The sequence below is a fragment of the Bos javanicus genome, unplaced genomic scaffold (genome assembly GCF_032452875.1).
Source record: "Bos javanicus breed banteng unplaced genomic scaffold, ARS-OSU_banteng_1.0 tig00002723_1, whole genome shotgun sequence".
Classification (NCBI taxonomy): domain Eukaryota; kingdom Metazoa; phylum Chordata; class Mammalia; order Artiodactyla; family Bovidae; genus Bos; species Bos javanicus.
In genome coordinates this window covers 2,501,030-2,514,890 of record NW_026893594.1, presented here as the reverse complement: position 1 = coordinate 2,514,890, position 13,861 = coordinate 2,501,030, and the positions used below count along the sequence as shown (strand labels likewise).

The 13,861-nt window shown below is 35.0% G+C and overlaps 1 pseudogene; it reads left to right on the top strand.

Moving 5' to 3' along the window:
- The first annotated feature begins 3,552 nt into the window (after nucleotides 1-3,552).
- Nucleotides 3,553-12,775, top strand: LOC133243921 (olfactory receptor 4A47-like; annotated as a pseudogene).
- The last annotated feature ends 1,086 nt before the right edge of the window (nucleotides 12,776-13,861 follow it).

Here is a 13,861-nt window from a genome sequence, read left to right as displayed (position 1 = left end):
CCATATGATGGTCTGGTATTTCCATCTGTTAAGAATTTTCCACAGTTTGTTTGTGATCCATGCAGTCAAAGGCTTTGGCATAGTCAATAAAGCAGAAGTAGGTGTTTTTTTTGTTTGTTTGTTTGTTTGTTTTTTTCTGGAACTCTCTTGCTTTTTCGAGGATTCAACACATGTTGGCAATTTGACCTCTTGTTCCTCTGTCTTTCCTAAATCCAGTTTGAACATCTGAAAGTTTTCAGTTCACATACTGTGGAAGGCTGGCCTGGAGAATTTTGAGCATGGCTTTGCTAGGTTGTGAGATGAATGTGATTGAACGGTAGTTTGAATATTTTTTGGCATTGCCTTTATTTGGGGTTGGAATGAAAATGGACATTTTCTAGTCCTGTGGCAATTGCTGAGTTGTCCAAATCGCTGGCATATGGGTGCAGCACTTTAACAGAGTCATCTTTTTGAATTTGAAATAGCTCAACTGGAATTCCATCACCTCACTAGCTTTGTCCATAGTGCTGCTTGACTTCGTATTCTAGGATGTCTGGCTCTAGGTGAGTGACCACACCATCATGATTATCTGGGTCATGAAGATCGTTTGTGTATAGTTCTTCAGTGTATTCTTGCCACCTCTTCTTAATATCTTTTGACTCTACTAGGTCTATAATATTTCTGTCCTTTATTGTTACCATCTTTGCATGAAATATTCCCTTGGTATCTCTAATTTTCTTGAAGATATCTCTAGTCTTTCCCATTCTATTATTTTCCTCTATTTCTTTGCATTCATTACTGAGGAAGGCTTTGTTATCTCTCCTTGCTATCCTTTGGAACTCCGCATTCAAATAGGTATATCTTTCCTTTTCTCCTTTGCCTTTACCTTCTTTTATTTTCTCAGTTATTTGTAAGGTCTCCTTAGGTAACCATTTTTCCTTTTTTTGCATTTTTTTTGGGGGGGATGATCTTGGTCACTGCCTCCTGTACAATGTCATGAACCTCTGTCCATAATTCTTCAGGCATTCTGTCTATCAGATCTAATCCTTTGAATCTATTTGTCACTTTCACTATACAATCATAAGGGATTTGATTTAGATCATACCTGAATGATCCTGTGGTTTTCTCTACTTTCTTTTTTTTTTTTAATTTAATTTAATTTTTTAATTTTTTAACTTTACAATATTGTATTGGTTTTGCCATATATGAACATGAATCTGCCACAGGTATACTTTCTTCTATTTAAGAATTTTTTTAATTAAAATTAAAATTTAATTTAAATTTAAAATTTAAGATTTTTTTTTTTTTGGCTTTATACAGTCAACAAAATCAAGACTGGAAGCTGACTGTTACTCAGATCATGAACTACTTATTGCCAAGCTGAGAATATTGAGTAGTAATTAAAAGAATGGAAAATCTTCTTACACCAGGTGTGGGAAATATATAACAAATAAGTTCACTGGGACAAAAACATTGGGTTGACTTTATTCTTGATTGGCTGTAGTACCATAAAGATTCTAAAGTTATTTTTCCATCATTATGTTGCATCATTATGATATTTAAAATGAAATTTGGTCTAATAATATCTTTACCTGTAGATATTCTTTTAAAACTTTGTGGAAAATTCCAGTGTATTAATTAAAGCAAGAATTAGTCTTAGATGCATTCCAATTTGAAGACTCCATGATAAATTCAACTGGAAGGGATGAAATGTCCCATAATCTCACCCTTAACAGGGAGAAGATGCTATCCACTCAGTGATTGTAATACATTTTTCAGGAGGTCATTTCTTACGTTTAAAGCATGACAAAAAAATTACAGCAAAATCTGTCAAAATCTGAAATCAATTAGTCTGTCCATGTTAATGTGAGTGTGAGAAGAGCTAAACATTCAAATTCTATTTTTCATTTTGATGTTAGTAGGGAATAAGTTGTGAAAAACTTCCCTAGGAAATGGCTAGTTGATATCTATCTATGTTTCTATGAATATGGTGGATTTGCTGGTCATTTTGATACATTTCCTGATATGATAAACTATTTTTTTCCCTGTGTGCCATGGAACTCCTTTCAAATAATCTATATTTTATATAAAAATGAACCTCTGAATAATCAGAAGACTCAGTGGAGAAAAAGGACAGGCTGACAGATGAAATAAACTGAAGCAATAAGGCAGCATTTGGCCTCTGTCATCAAACTGGATGAAAAATAATTTGAAGTGTTTATGAGTAACTTCAAATCATCCTTAGATTCTGAACAAACCTCCACAAGGTAAGACTAAAAGAAAATAATGAGAACCAGCCTCACAGTTGTATGACTTTCTTTATGTAAGAAATTAAATTACCTTGAAGTCAAACAAACTTAAATTCAGTTCTAGATATATCACTCAGAAATCTGTGATTTTGGTAAAATGAATGATATGTTCTGAGTGTTAAATTCCTCAATTATAAAATGGCAATCGCATTTCTTGTTATGGTAAATATTAAATATGATACATTAGACTATGAGTGGAGTGCATGATTGGAATCTACTGTAGCAGTTTTGAGCAATAGAGTGATGTCATCAGAATAAAACTGAAAAGACAAATTTGAGCTGATTTAGGAGAACCAATTTTTAGAGAATAAACACACACAAAAAAAACTTGGTAGGAGGGTACTGCAGTAGAACAGGAAGAAATTAAGAAGGGAATGAAAAATTAGTGATATATTTTGAAAGTAGAGTCAACAGGATTTAACAAAGTTTTATGAGAGTATCAAGTGCAGAGGACTGCAATTTTTTTGTCAGGACAATAGCATAGAAAATGATATTATTTAATGAGATAAATAAAGAATGCTTCTTTAAATTTTGTATAGGAACTGCTTCTGTTTTTATGGAAAAGTTAAAAGCTAATTTTATAAATACTAAATTGTCAATCAACTGGATGTCAAAAACTAGAGATGTTGCATACATAAATTTGAAAATTAAGGGAGAGAGAGGGGCTGGAGACACAAAATTAGACTGCTGCAGCATTTATTGGTCAGGAAAAGGTAAATATCCACCTAAAGACCTAAGATGTATCAGTGAGGTCTGAGACAATTCAAGACAGCGATCTTCTACTCATAGTTTAGTCTACTCACACTGATTATGTAAATTACCTTAAGAGAGTCACAGGTATTACACATTTGTGACTTTATAAATGGTGCTTCTTTTCATGGAATTCTCTTCCCTTTTCTTTTTATTTTTTTATTCTCTCATTAAAAACAACAGCAACAACAGCTGAAGCATTGCTTCCTTTGGGAAGTCTTCTCTGATTCTAGTTTGATATACACCTGTGATGTGACTGTTAGCACTTTGTGAATATTCAGTTAATGGCTGGAATTGCCTGATTCCTCATTATGTGTCATAGCATTGAGGGTAGTGTTCTATGGCTTATTCAAGCTGGTAATTAAAATATCCATGGCACATTGGACCCAAAACATACTCCATTCACATTCTTCTAATGAATGGATAAATAAAAATTTAAACATTTAACTCTTTACTCGCTTGTTTTGTAGGTAAACTGCTTATTATATGTGAATTCAGCTCTTGTAAGAACTAGATGGAACCAAGGAACAATTTATCTTACTTTGTCCTCTCAGGCCTCAAAAAGAATCCAAAGGAGCAAAAAGTACTTTTTGTCATGTTCCTGGTCTTTTACATTTTGACTGTACTGGGCAACTTTCTCATTATCATTACTGTAACTGTCAGTAAGACTCTGAACTCACCAATGTACTTTTTTCTTGCTAGCTTAGCGTTTATGGATGTCACTTATTCTTCTTCTACTACCCCCAGATTGATTTCAGACTTGTTCTTTGTGGGAGTGGGGGGAACATATCTCTTAAATCTTGCATGACTCAGCTGTTTGCAGAGCACATTTTTGCTGGATCAGGGGTCTTCCTTCTACTGGTGATGGCCTATGACTGCTATGTGGCCATCTGCAAGCCTTTGCATTATTTGGTGATCATGAGGCAAAGGCTATGTGTTGTGCTGCTGGTGGTGTCCTGGGTTGGAGGTTGTCTACAGTCAGTAATTCAACTTTGTACTGTTTATGGGCTCCCATTCTGTGGTCCCAATATCATTGATCACTATATGCGTTACATGTACCCATTATTGAAACTCGTCTGCACTGACACCTATGTCAGTGACCTTTTAGTTGCATTCAATGGAGGACTGATCTGCACTCTTGGGTTTTTGCTCTTACTCCTCTCCTATGGAGTCATCCTGCTCTATCTTAAGAACCTGAGTCAGAAAGGGAGGCAGAAATCCCTCCAGACATGTGGTTCCCACATCACTGTGGTTGTCTGCTTCTTTGTTTCCTGTATTTTCATGTATGTAAGACCTGCTAGGCAATGGCACCCCATTCCAGTACTCTTGCCTGGAAAATCCCATGGATGGAGGAGCGTGGTGGGCTACAGTCCATGGGGTCGTTAAGAGTTGGACATGACTAAGTCACTTCACTTTCACTTTTCACTTTCATGCATTGGAGAAGGAAATGGCAACCCACTCCAGTGTTCTTGCCTGGAGAATCCCAGGGACAGGGGAGCCTGATGGGCTGCCGTCTCTGGGGTTGCACAGAGTCAGACACGACCGAAGTGACTTAGCAGCAGCAGCAGCATCAAGACCTGCTAAAACATTCCCCACTGATAAACTATTGGTGTATTTTATACAATCATAATGCCCATGCTGAACCCATTAATTTACAGTCTAAGAAATTCTGAGTTGACTTATGCTATGAAGATGTTCTGGAGAAGAAACATTGTATCTCATATGAATTAATGCATCATTAATGCATTATCCATCATGAAGAGAGTTATTTGACATCAGGTTCCATTTCCTTTGAATGCAGAAACTATTTTAAATTTGACTCTGATTTCTCTTTCTTCTAGAAAATTATGATAACTATCATTAAATAATATAATCATACAGCTGTGCTATTCATAACAATTTGTTCCATGCTACAATGTAAGTTCCATAATTCTTGCTTGTCAATATACCTAGAAAATTGTAATGCTTATACAGCAAGGCATTAATATGAAATAAATGATTTATGAGAAAAATGCTATATATTTATACTGATTTTTAATCAGTTCATGTATCTATATCTTTTATACTTTTTAAGACAGTGCAATTTTTATTTCAGTTCAGTTCAGTCACTTGGTCGTGTCTGACTCTTTGCGACCACGTGAATCATAGCATGCCAGGCCTCCCTGTCCATCACCAACTCCGGAAGTTCACTCAAACTCACATCCATTGAGTCGGTGATGTCATCCAGCCATCTCATCCTCTGTCGTCCCCTTTTCCTCCTGCCCCCAATCCCTCCCAGCATCAGAATCTTTTCCAATGAGTCAACTCTTCGCATGAGGTGGCCAAAGTACTGGAGTTTCAGCTTTAGCATCATTCCTTTCAAAGAACACCCAGGGCTGATCTCCTTTAGAATGGACTGGAATTTAAATTTCTAAATTAATAATCTTTCATTTAGATTATTGTCATTTAAGTGAACTTTTTTATTTATGTTATTTAAAATATTTAATTCTATATAGGTTTCCTTCTTTACTATATTTCAGTTGTATTATACAAAATAAACATTTTTACTTTAATATTTTTACTATTTATAAGAAAATATAGTAAAATAGATAATAATAAGAGCATAAATGAAATCCAAACTATATGGGATGCAGTGTTGAATAAATTTCCTATTTTTCTTCAACATTTTCTAGGCCTCATACTCAGAGACTGGCCCAAATTTGTTTCTTCATTTTCATCTGAGAATAATCTATGTAAATGCAAATGTATATGCCATATGTATGTTTGTTCTTTTTTATGTACATAGCACTTTTAGTATGCAACATCTTAAAAATATCTCCATATCAATCCATATATATCTTTTAATTTTTCTCATCCTGCACAATACTCCTTATAAATATAAAATTAGTATGTTGTTTCCTCTTCATGTGGTTCATAAACTTTTTTTATGGTAAATACTTTTCAAACAAATATGTTTTTGATTTGTGCAAATATTATTGAGGGCCTGGGCTCTGTCTCTTTTCAGTGAATTAGGATTCTGCAAGCCACAGACAGAGCAAACCCTCCCCCCACCAAACTAAAAGCATACAAAAAACAGACTTATTAACAAAACTCAAAAACCTTGTTAGATGCAGTTCTAGAGATTTGGGGGAGGGGGTGGAAATACAAACATATTTATTAGGTTAATTCAAAAGTAATTGTGGTATCTGCATTGTTAACATTTGCCATTTGATATTGGAGTACATTCTTAAATGTGGTTAAATTATATGCATCATTTTAATGCACATTTTTCACTTTATGTTTTTTGCTAATGACCTATTACTTGCTCTGTATTTTACATTTTAGACTAGGGAAATGACTTAGACAAAAAGCAAATTCAAGCAATTTTCTTATTCGAGTTCAAAATGGGTGTTAAAGCAGCAGGGACCATTCACAACTTAACAATGCATCTGGCCCAGGAACTGCTAACAAACAGTTCCAGTGCAGTGGAGTGCAGTGGTGGTTCAAGAGGTTTTGCAAAGGAGATGAGAGTCTTGAAGATGAGAAGGTTAGTGGCTGACCATTGGAAGTTGACAAAGACCAATTGAAAGCAATCATCGAAGCTGATCCTCTTATAATAACATGATAATTTGCTGAAGAACTCAAAGTCAAACACTGAATGGTCATTCAGTGTTTAAAGCAAATTGGAAAGGTGAAATTGGACTAAAAAGAAGTTCCAAAGCACTTCCCAAAGCCAAACTTGTACCAAAAAAAAGGTCATGGTCACTGTTTGGTGGTCTGCTGCTGGTCTGATCCACTACAGCTTTCTGAATCCCAGTGAAATCATTACATCTAAGTATGCTCAGCAAATCAATGAAGTAAAGTGAAATGAAATTAAATGAAAGTTGCTCTGTCATGTCAGACTCTTTGCAATCCCATGGACTGTAGCCTGCTAGGCTCCTCTGTCCATGGGATTATCCAGGCAAGAATACTGGAGTGGGTTGCCATTCCCTTCTCCAGGGGATCTTCCCAATCCAGGGATTGAACCTGGGTCTTCTGCATTGCAGGCAGATTCTTTACTGTCTGAGCCACCAGGGAAGTCCCAGCAAATCAATGTGATGCCTCCAAAACTGCAATGCCTGCAGCCAGTATCAGTCAACAGAAGGGGCCTAATTCTTCTTCAGGATAATGATCAACTGCACCTCACACATACAGTTCTTCAAAAGTTGAACAAATGGGTCTACTAAGTTTTGCATCATCTGCCATGTTCAACCTGACCTTTCGCCAATTAACTACCACTACTACAAGCATATCTACAACTTTTTCAGGGAAAACACTTCCACAACCAGCAGGAGGCAGAAAATGCTTTCCAAGAGTTTATGGACCCCCCCAAGCCTGGATTTTTACATACAACAATAAACAAACATATTTCTCATTGGCAAAAATGTGTTGATTGCAATGATTCCTATTTTGATTAATAAGGATATTTAAGCCTACTTATTAATATGTTAATTTAATAGTCACAGTCTGAAACCGCAGTCACGTTTGCACCAATCTGTTTTATTATGACTCATTGCAATTTCTATTTAAGACATCACTGTCCCATGTAGCATAAATTATTCCCTGTCAGTTTGAGGGTAAACCCATCCCACTCAGTATTTCATCAGTAACTTTGGTACCTCTGTTTGCAAGGTGGAGTTTAACTTCAATCTGTAGTGCAAATTCTCATTGCTTTATAGGCAAGGAAGTTTCATACTGTAAAATCCCATCTTTCCTTTGCAAAACCAGACAATCTAAAGTAGTCCAGACGAGCACAAAATCCTTCAAAAGTGTTTGATAACTTGCTTCTAAAATCTGAGTTTGAAACTCCAAAATAGAGTTTGGGTTTTTGTTCCTTCTTTCTCCTTCTTTCTTCTTCTTCTTTTTTTCTTTTTTAACATCTACCTTCTTCATTGATTCATCCTGAGTACTTAAACAATGCCTGGCCCACAGGAGGTACTCAATATTTGTTGAATTGATTAAATAAAGTTTTGGAATTAACATACACAGACTATTATATTTAAAATTGCTATCCAGCAAAGACCTACTGTATAGCACAGGTAACTCTGCTCAACATCCTGTAGTAGCCTAAATGGGAAAATAATTTGAAAAAGGATAGATGTATGGATATGTATACCTGAATCACCTTGCTGGACACCTGAACTAACATATTGTTAACCAACTATATTCCAATACAAAATAAATATTACAAATAGAGATTTTAATTTCGTAGTTTTGTTATTTATTGACATGTTTAACCTCTTAGAAAGATTACCTTGTTTTGCCTGAAGCCCATGATCTTTGCATATACTTTAGGCTACTGTGCTATAGTTTATGTTCACATCATAAGCCAATTAAGGAGGTCAACTTAGTTCTTAAATTTATTTTTAAAATTGTGGTGAAATATACATAGCAAAATTTGCAATTTGACCATTTTAAAGTGGCACTAAGTTAATTCACATTGTTATACAAATATTACCACCATCCATCTCCAAATTTTTCCAGCTTTCCAAACTGAAATTCCACAGCCATTAGACAAAATTCTCCACTTTCACTCACTGAGCCCTAGGCAGAGCAACTACCATTCTATTTCCTGCCTATGAATTTGACTACTTTAAGTGCCTCATGTAAGGGGAATCATATCATTTTTGTTTTTTGGTGATTGCTTTTTTATCACTTATTATAATTTCTTTTTTTTTTCTTTACCCCACTAAATGCTTGAAACCCTTGTTGAAAATTATCTAAACACATATAGGAAGATTTATTTCTACACTATCTATTTTACTCCATTAGTCCACTGTCCATCTTTATTTCAACACTGGGGCTGTGATTACCATAGCTTTGTATAAAATATTTTATGATCACGAGGTATGAGACTCCTGATCTTCTTTTTATAGATTGTTTTGACAATTTGGAGTCCTTGAGATTCCATATGAACTTTAGCATGGATTTGTCTGTTTCTGCAAAAAGCGATTTTCTGATTATGATAGGGATTGCACTGAATCACTTGAGGCATTATTAATATCTTAATACTGTTGAATATCCCAGCTCATAAATGTCTTCTTGTATGTGTGTGTGTATTTTATATTTCTCTCAGCAACATTTTGTAGTTTTCAGAGTATAAAATTTTATTTTATTCTTTTTTGATGCTTTTGTAAGTGGAGTTATTTTCTTAAATTCTCCTTGGGTTGTCCATAATCAGATAGAAATTCAGTTATCATTTAATAGAAATGAGATTTCATAGAAATAATTTCATAGAAATCTCTCAACAAGTTGGTAATAGAATATGCCTTGACAAGGATCCATATATGACAGATCTACAGCTAATAATTTCCTCAACATGAAAGGTTGAAAGCTTTTCCATTAACATCTGTAATAAGACAAGAGGGCATATTCTCTCTGGTCCTTTTCAAAATAGTACTGCCATAAAAATTCCTGTGAAAATTTTAGTTTTCTAAGTATAGCTCCTGTTTTCTCTGAAGTTAGATAGTTTTATTCATTAATTTTATTTAGTTTTAGTTTCTGTAACAGTGTTTCTGATGGTAGCCACTTGCTATCCTTTCAATCTCAGCTTAAGCATCACCTTTGAAGAAAGATCATCTCTACTTTATCCATAGTAGAACTCTCTCTTATCTTTTGTCACAGTATTCTGTTTCTTATAAGCAGTGAATAAGACTGAAGCTGCTTTGTTAGGTTGTCTCATTCTTTATTGTCTGACTCTAAGAATGAAGATCCCTGCAAGAAAAGCCTCTCACATGTTTCCCCAGGTTTCACTAGTCTCTGTGTCCTCACTCACAAGACAGTTGCTGACATGACAGAGGTGCCTTGACTTAAAAAATGATAATGATTGGATACAAAATTAGCTATTATATCTAAAATTTTAATATATTTAATTGTTTTTTGATGTAATTTTCATATATTGAACCAAATTAAGGTGATTAAATTGAGTACTAAACAAAAGGAAAGAAAATCTTGCTATGGCAGGGGGGAAAGAAATAACAAATAGTTAACTGTGACAAAATTTTTGGTTATTTTTGATTGACTTTAGTCTCATAAAGATTCTTCTGATATTATTTATGTGACTTTGCCTATTAATATCTTTACATATAGATGCTTAAAAAAATAAAAAACTCTGGGGAAAATCCCAGTGAATTAATTAAACAAGAATCAGTCTTGGACACATTCCAATTGTAAGACTCAATGATAATTGAGGCTGAAAGGGATGAAACATCCCATGATCTACCCCCCTAACAGGGAGAAGATGTTATCCACTTAGTAACTGGGATCAATTTTTCAGCAGGTCCTTTTATAGACTTAAAGCATGACAAAAAATTTTATGAGAATGTTTTTCTTTTTTTTTTAATTTTTTTAATTTTATTTTATTTTTAAACTTTACATAATTGTATTAGTTTTGAATGTTTTTCAAAATCTCAGTCAATGAGTCTGGTCATGTTAATATGACAGAATGAAAAGGGCTAAACAGTCAGATGTTATTTTTCTTTTTGAAGTTAGTAGGAAAGACGTTATTTCTGAAAAGCTTCCCTGCCAAATAACTAGTTCATTTCTTCTATGTATATGTAAGATTTGCTACTCATTTTGATAAATTTCCTAAAATGGTAAACTTTTGTTTTTCTGGGTGTACACCATGGAATTCCTTTCAAATAATCAACACAATGCATAAAAATGTGCCTCTTAATAATCTGAAGACTCCATGGAGAAAATGGGCAGATAGTCAAATGAAATAAAATGCATCCTCAAGTAATAAGGTGACCTTTTGTCCTCTGTTGTCAAACTGGATGAAAAATAATTTCAAACCTTTACATGTAACTTAAAGTCACTCTTAGATTCTGAACAAACCTCCACAAGGTAAGATTAGCAGTAAGTAGTGGGAACCAGGCTCGTAATTGTGGGACTGTCTTTATTATGTAAGAAATTTAATTACTTTGAAATCAGTCAAACTTAGATTCAATTCTAGGTATGTCCTTTAGAAATGTATGATTTTGGGAAAATGAATGAGATCTTCTAGCATTAGTTTCTTTAATTATAAAATGAGGATTACAGTTCTTGTTACTGTCAATATTGTAAACAGTAGACCATGACTGTATGATTAGAATATACTCTAGGATTTTTGAGCAGTAGAGTGATGTCATTTGGGCTGCTTCAGGAGAACCGATTGTTGAAGGCTAGAATAAACATGGAGAGACTTGGTAGGGGCCTATTGCAGTGGACCAGGAATAAATTGAGAAGTAGGGAATGATCAAATTTGTGATATATTTTCATAGTAGAGTGAATAGGATTTATTAAAGGCTTATGAGAGTAACAAATGAGTGAAGAGTACAGCAATTTTTTGTCTGAACAATAACATGGAAAAAGCATTTAATGAGATAAATAGGGAATATTTCTTTAAATTTTGTATAGAAAATGCTTATGTTTATTATGCACATTTAAAAAGTTTTTAAATACTAAATTGCCATTCACTTGGATGTCAAAATTAGAGATGTTGCATATCCAAGTTTGCAAAGTAAGAAGAGCGGTTAGGGGCTAGGGACACAAAACCGCTGCTGTAGCATTTAATTGTCAGAAAAAGGGAAATATCCACCTAAAAGCCTAAGAAGTGTCAGTGAGGTCTGAGACAATTCAGGACAGGGAACTTCCATTCACAGTTTGATCTACCCACATTGATTATGTAAATTACCTCAAGTGGGCCTCAAGTATTAGACTTTTGTGACTATAAATGCTGCACTTTTTGGACTTCTCTAACTTATTTTTTTAATTAATTCAATTCTTTTTTGCACTTCAGCAAAGCTGAAGCTTTGCTTCCTCTGGAAAGTCTTCTGTCATACCTATTTGATATACTCTTGTACTATGACTCTTAGCACTATTTGAATATTCACTTAATGGCACTAATAACCTGAGTCTGAAATTGCCTGATTTCTTGTTGTGTGTCATAACATTGAGGGACAGAAACTCTGTCTTGAACTTGATAATAAAAATGTCCATGACACATTGGACATAAATAGTTGTTCTATACTCATTCTTACAACGAATGGAAAAAAAAATCTTACATTTGAGCACTTTCCCCCTTTAACTTTCCCTCCTTGTTTTGTAGGTAAGTTGCTTCTACTATATGAAGTCACCTCCTGTACACATTGAAAGTGAAAGTGAAGTCACTCAGTTGTGTCCGACTCTTTGTGACCCCACGGACTTTAGCCTACCAGGCTTCTCCGTCCATGGGATTTTCCAGACAAGAGTACTGGAGTGGGTTGCCATTTCCTTCTCCAGGGGATCTTCCTGACCCAGGGATCGAACCTGGGTCTCCCACATTGTAGGCAGATGCTTTTACCGTCTGAGCCAGGGAAGTCCTTATAATCTATACAGATTAGATGGAGTCAAAAAACAATGTAACCTACTTTGTTCTGATTTGGTCAATTGTGTTTCTGCTCTTACTCGTCTCCTATGGAGTCATCCTGCACTGTCTGAAGAATCTGAGTCAGGAAAGGAGGCGGAAAGCCCTCCAGACCTGTGGTTCCCATATCATTGTGGTTGTTTGCTTCTTTGTTCCCTGTATTTTCATATATGTAAGACCTGCTAAGACCTTCTACATTGATAAGTCATTGACCGTATTCTATACAGTTATAACCCCCATGCTGAACCCACTAATCTACAGTCTAAGAAATTCTGAGTTAACTTATGCTATGAAGAAGCTCTGGAAAAGAAACATCATATCTCATATTAAATAAATGCATCATCCATCATGAAGGGAGTCATTTGACATCAAAGTTCCTTTTCTTAGAACACAAAAGTCATTATAAAATTTGTTCTGATTTTTCTTTCTTCAAAGAGTTTATGATAATAGTAATTAAAGATTACAATTATACAACCATGGTATAAGAGCAGTTTTCATACTTACTAGAATATAAAGACTATAATTACTTGCCCATCAGTGTATCTAGAATGGTGTGATGCCTATATAGCAAGTAATTGATATGTAATGAATTGAGAGTAAATTTTTATATAGTTATACTGATTTTTCATCAACTTATGCATTTATATTTTTATTCTTTTTCAAGGACAGTGTAATTTTTATTCAACACCTTGTCATTTAAGTTAGCATTTTTGCTTGTACAGTTTAAAATGCATAATTGTGTATGGCTTGCCTATACCGTTTTTCATTTGCATTATACACAACATTTTTACTTTTATACTTCTACTGTTTACAATGAAACTGAAGTAAAATAGATAATAAATAGCATAAGTGAAAACTAAATGCTACAAAAGTGTAGTCACTCAGTATAATCCGACTCTTTGCCACCCCATGGACTGTAGTCCACCAAGCTCCTCTGTCCATGGAATTCTACAGGCAAGAATACTGGAATGGATTGCCATTCCCTTTTCCAGGGGATCTTCCCAACCCAGGGATGGAACCTGGGTCTTCTGCATTGCAGGCAATTTCTTTCTTTTTTTTTTTTCCTTAACATTCTAATTTTTTTTTTACTTTACAATATTGTATTGGTTTTGCCATACCTCAACATGGATCCGCCATGGGTGTACACGTGTTCCCCATCTTGAACCCCCCTCCCACCTCCCTCCCCATACCATCCCTCTGGGTCATCCCAGTGCACCAGCCCCAGGCTTCCTGTATCCTGCACAGAACCTGGACTGGCGATTCATTTCTTATATGATATTATACATGTTTTAATGCCATTCTCCCAAATCATCCCCCCTCCCTCTCCCACAGAGTCCAAAAGACTATTCTATACATCTGTGTCTCTTTTGCTGTCTTGCATACAGGGTTGTCGTTCACTGTCTGAGCCACAAGGAGATTC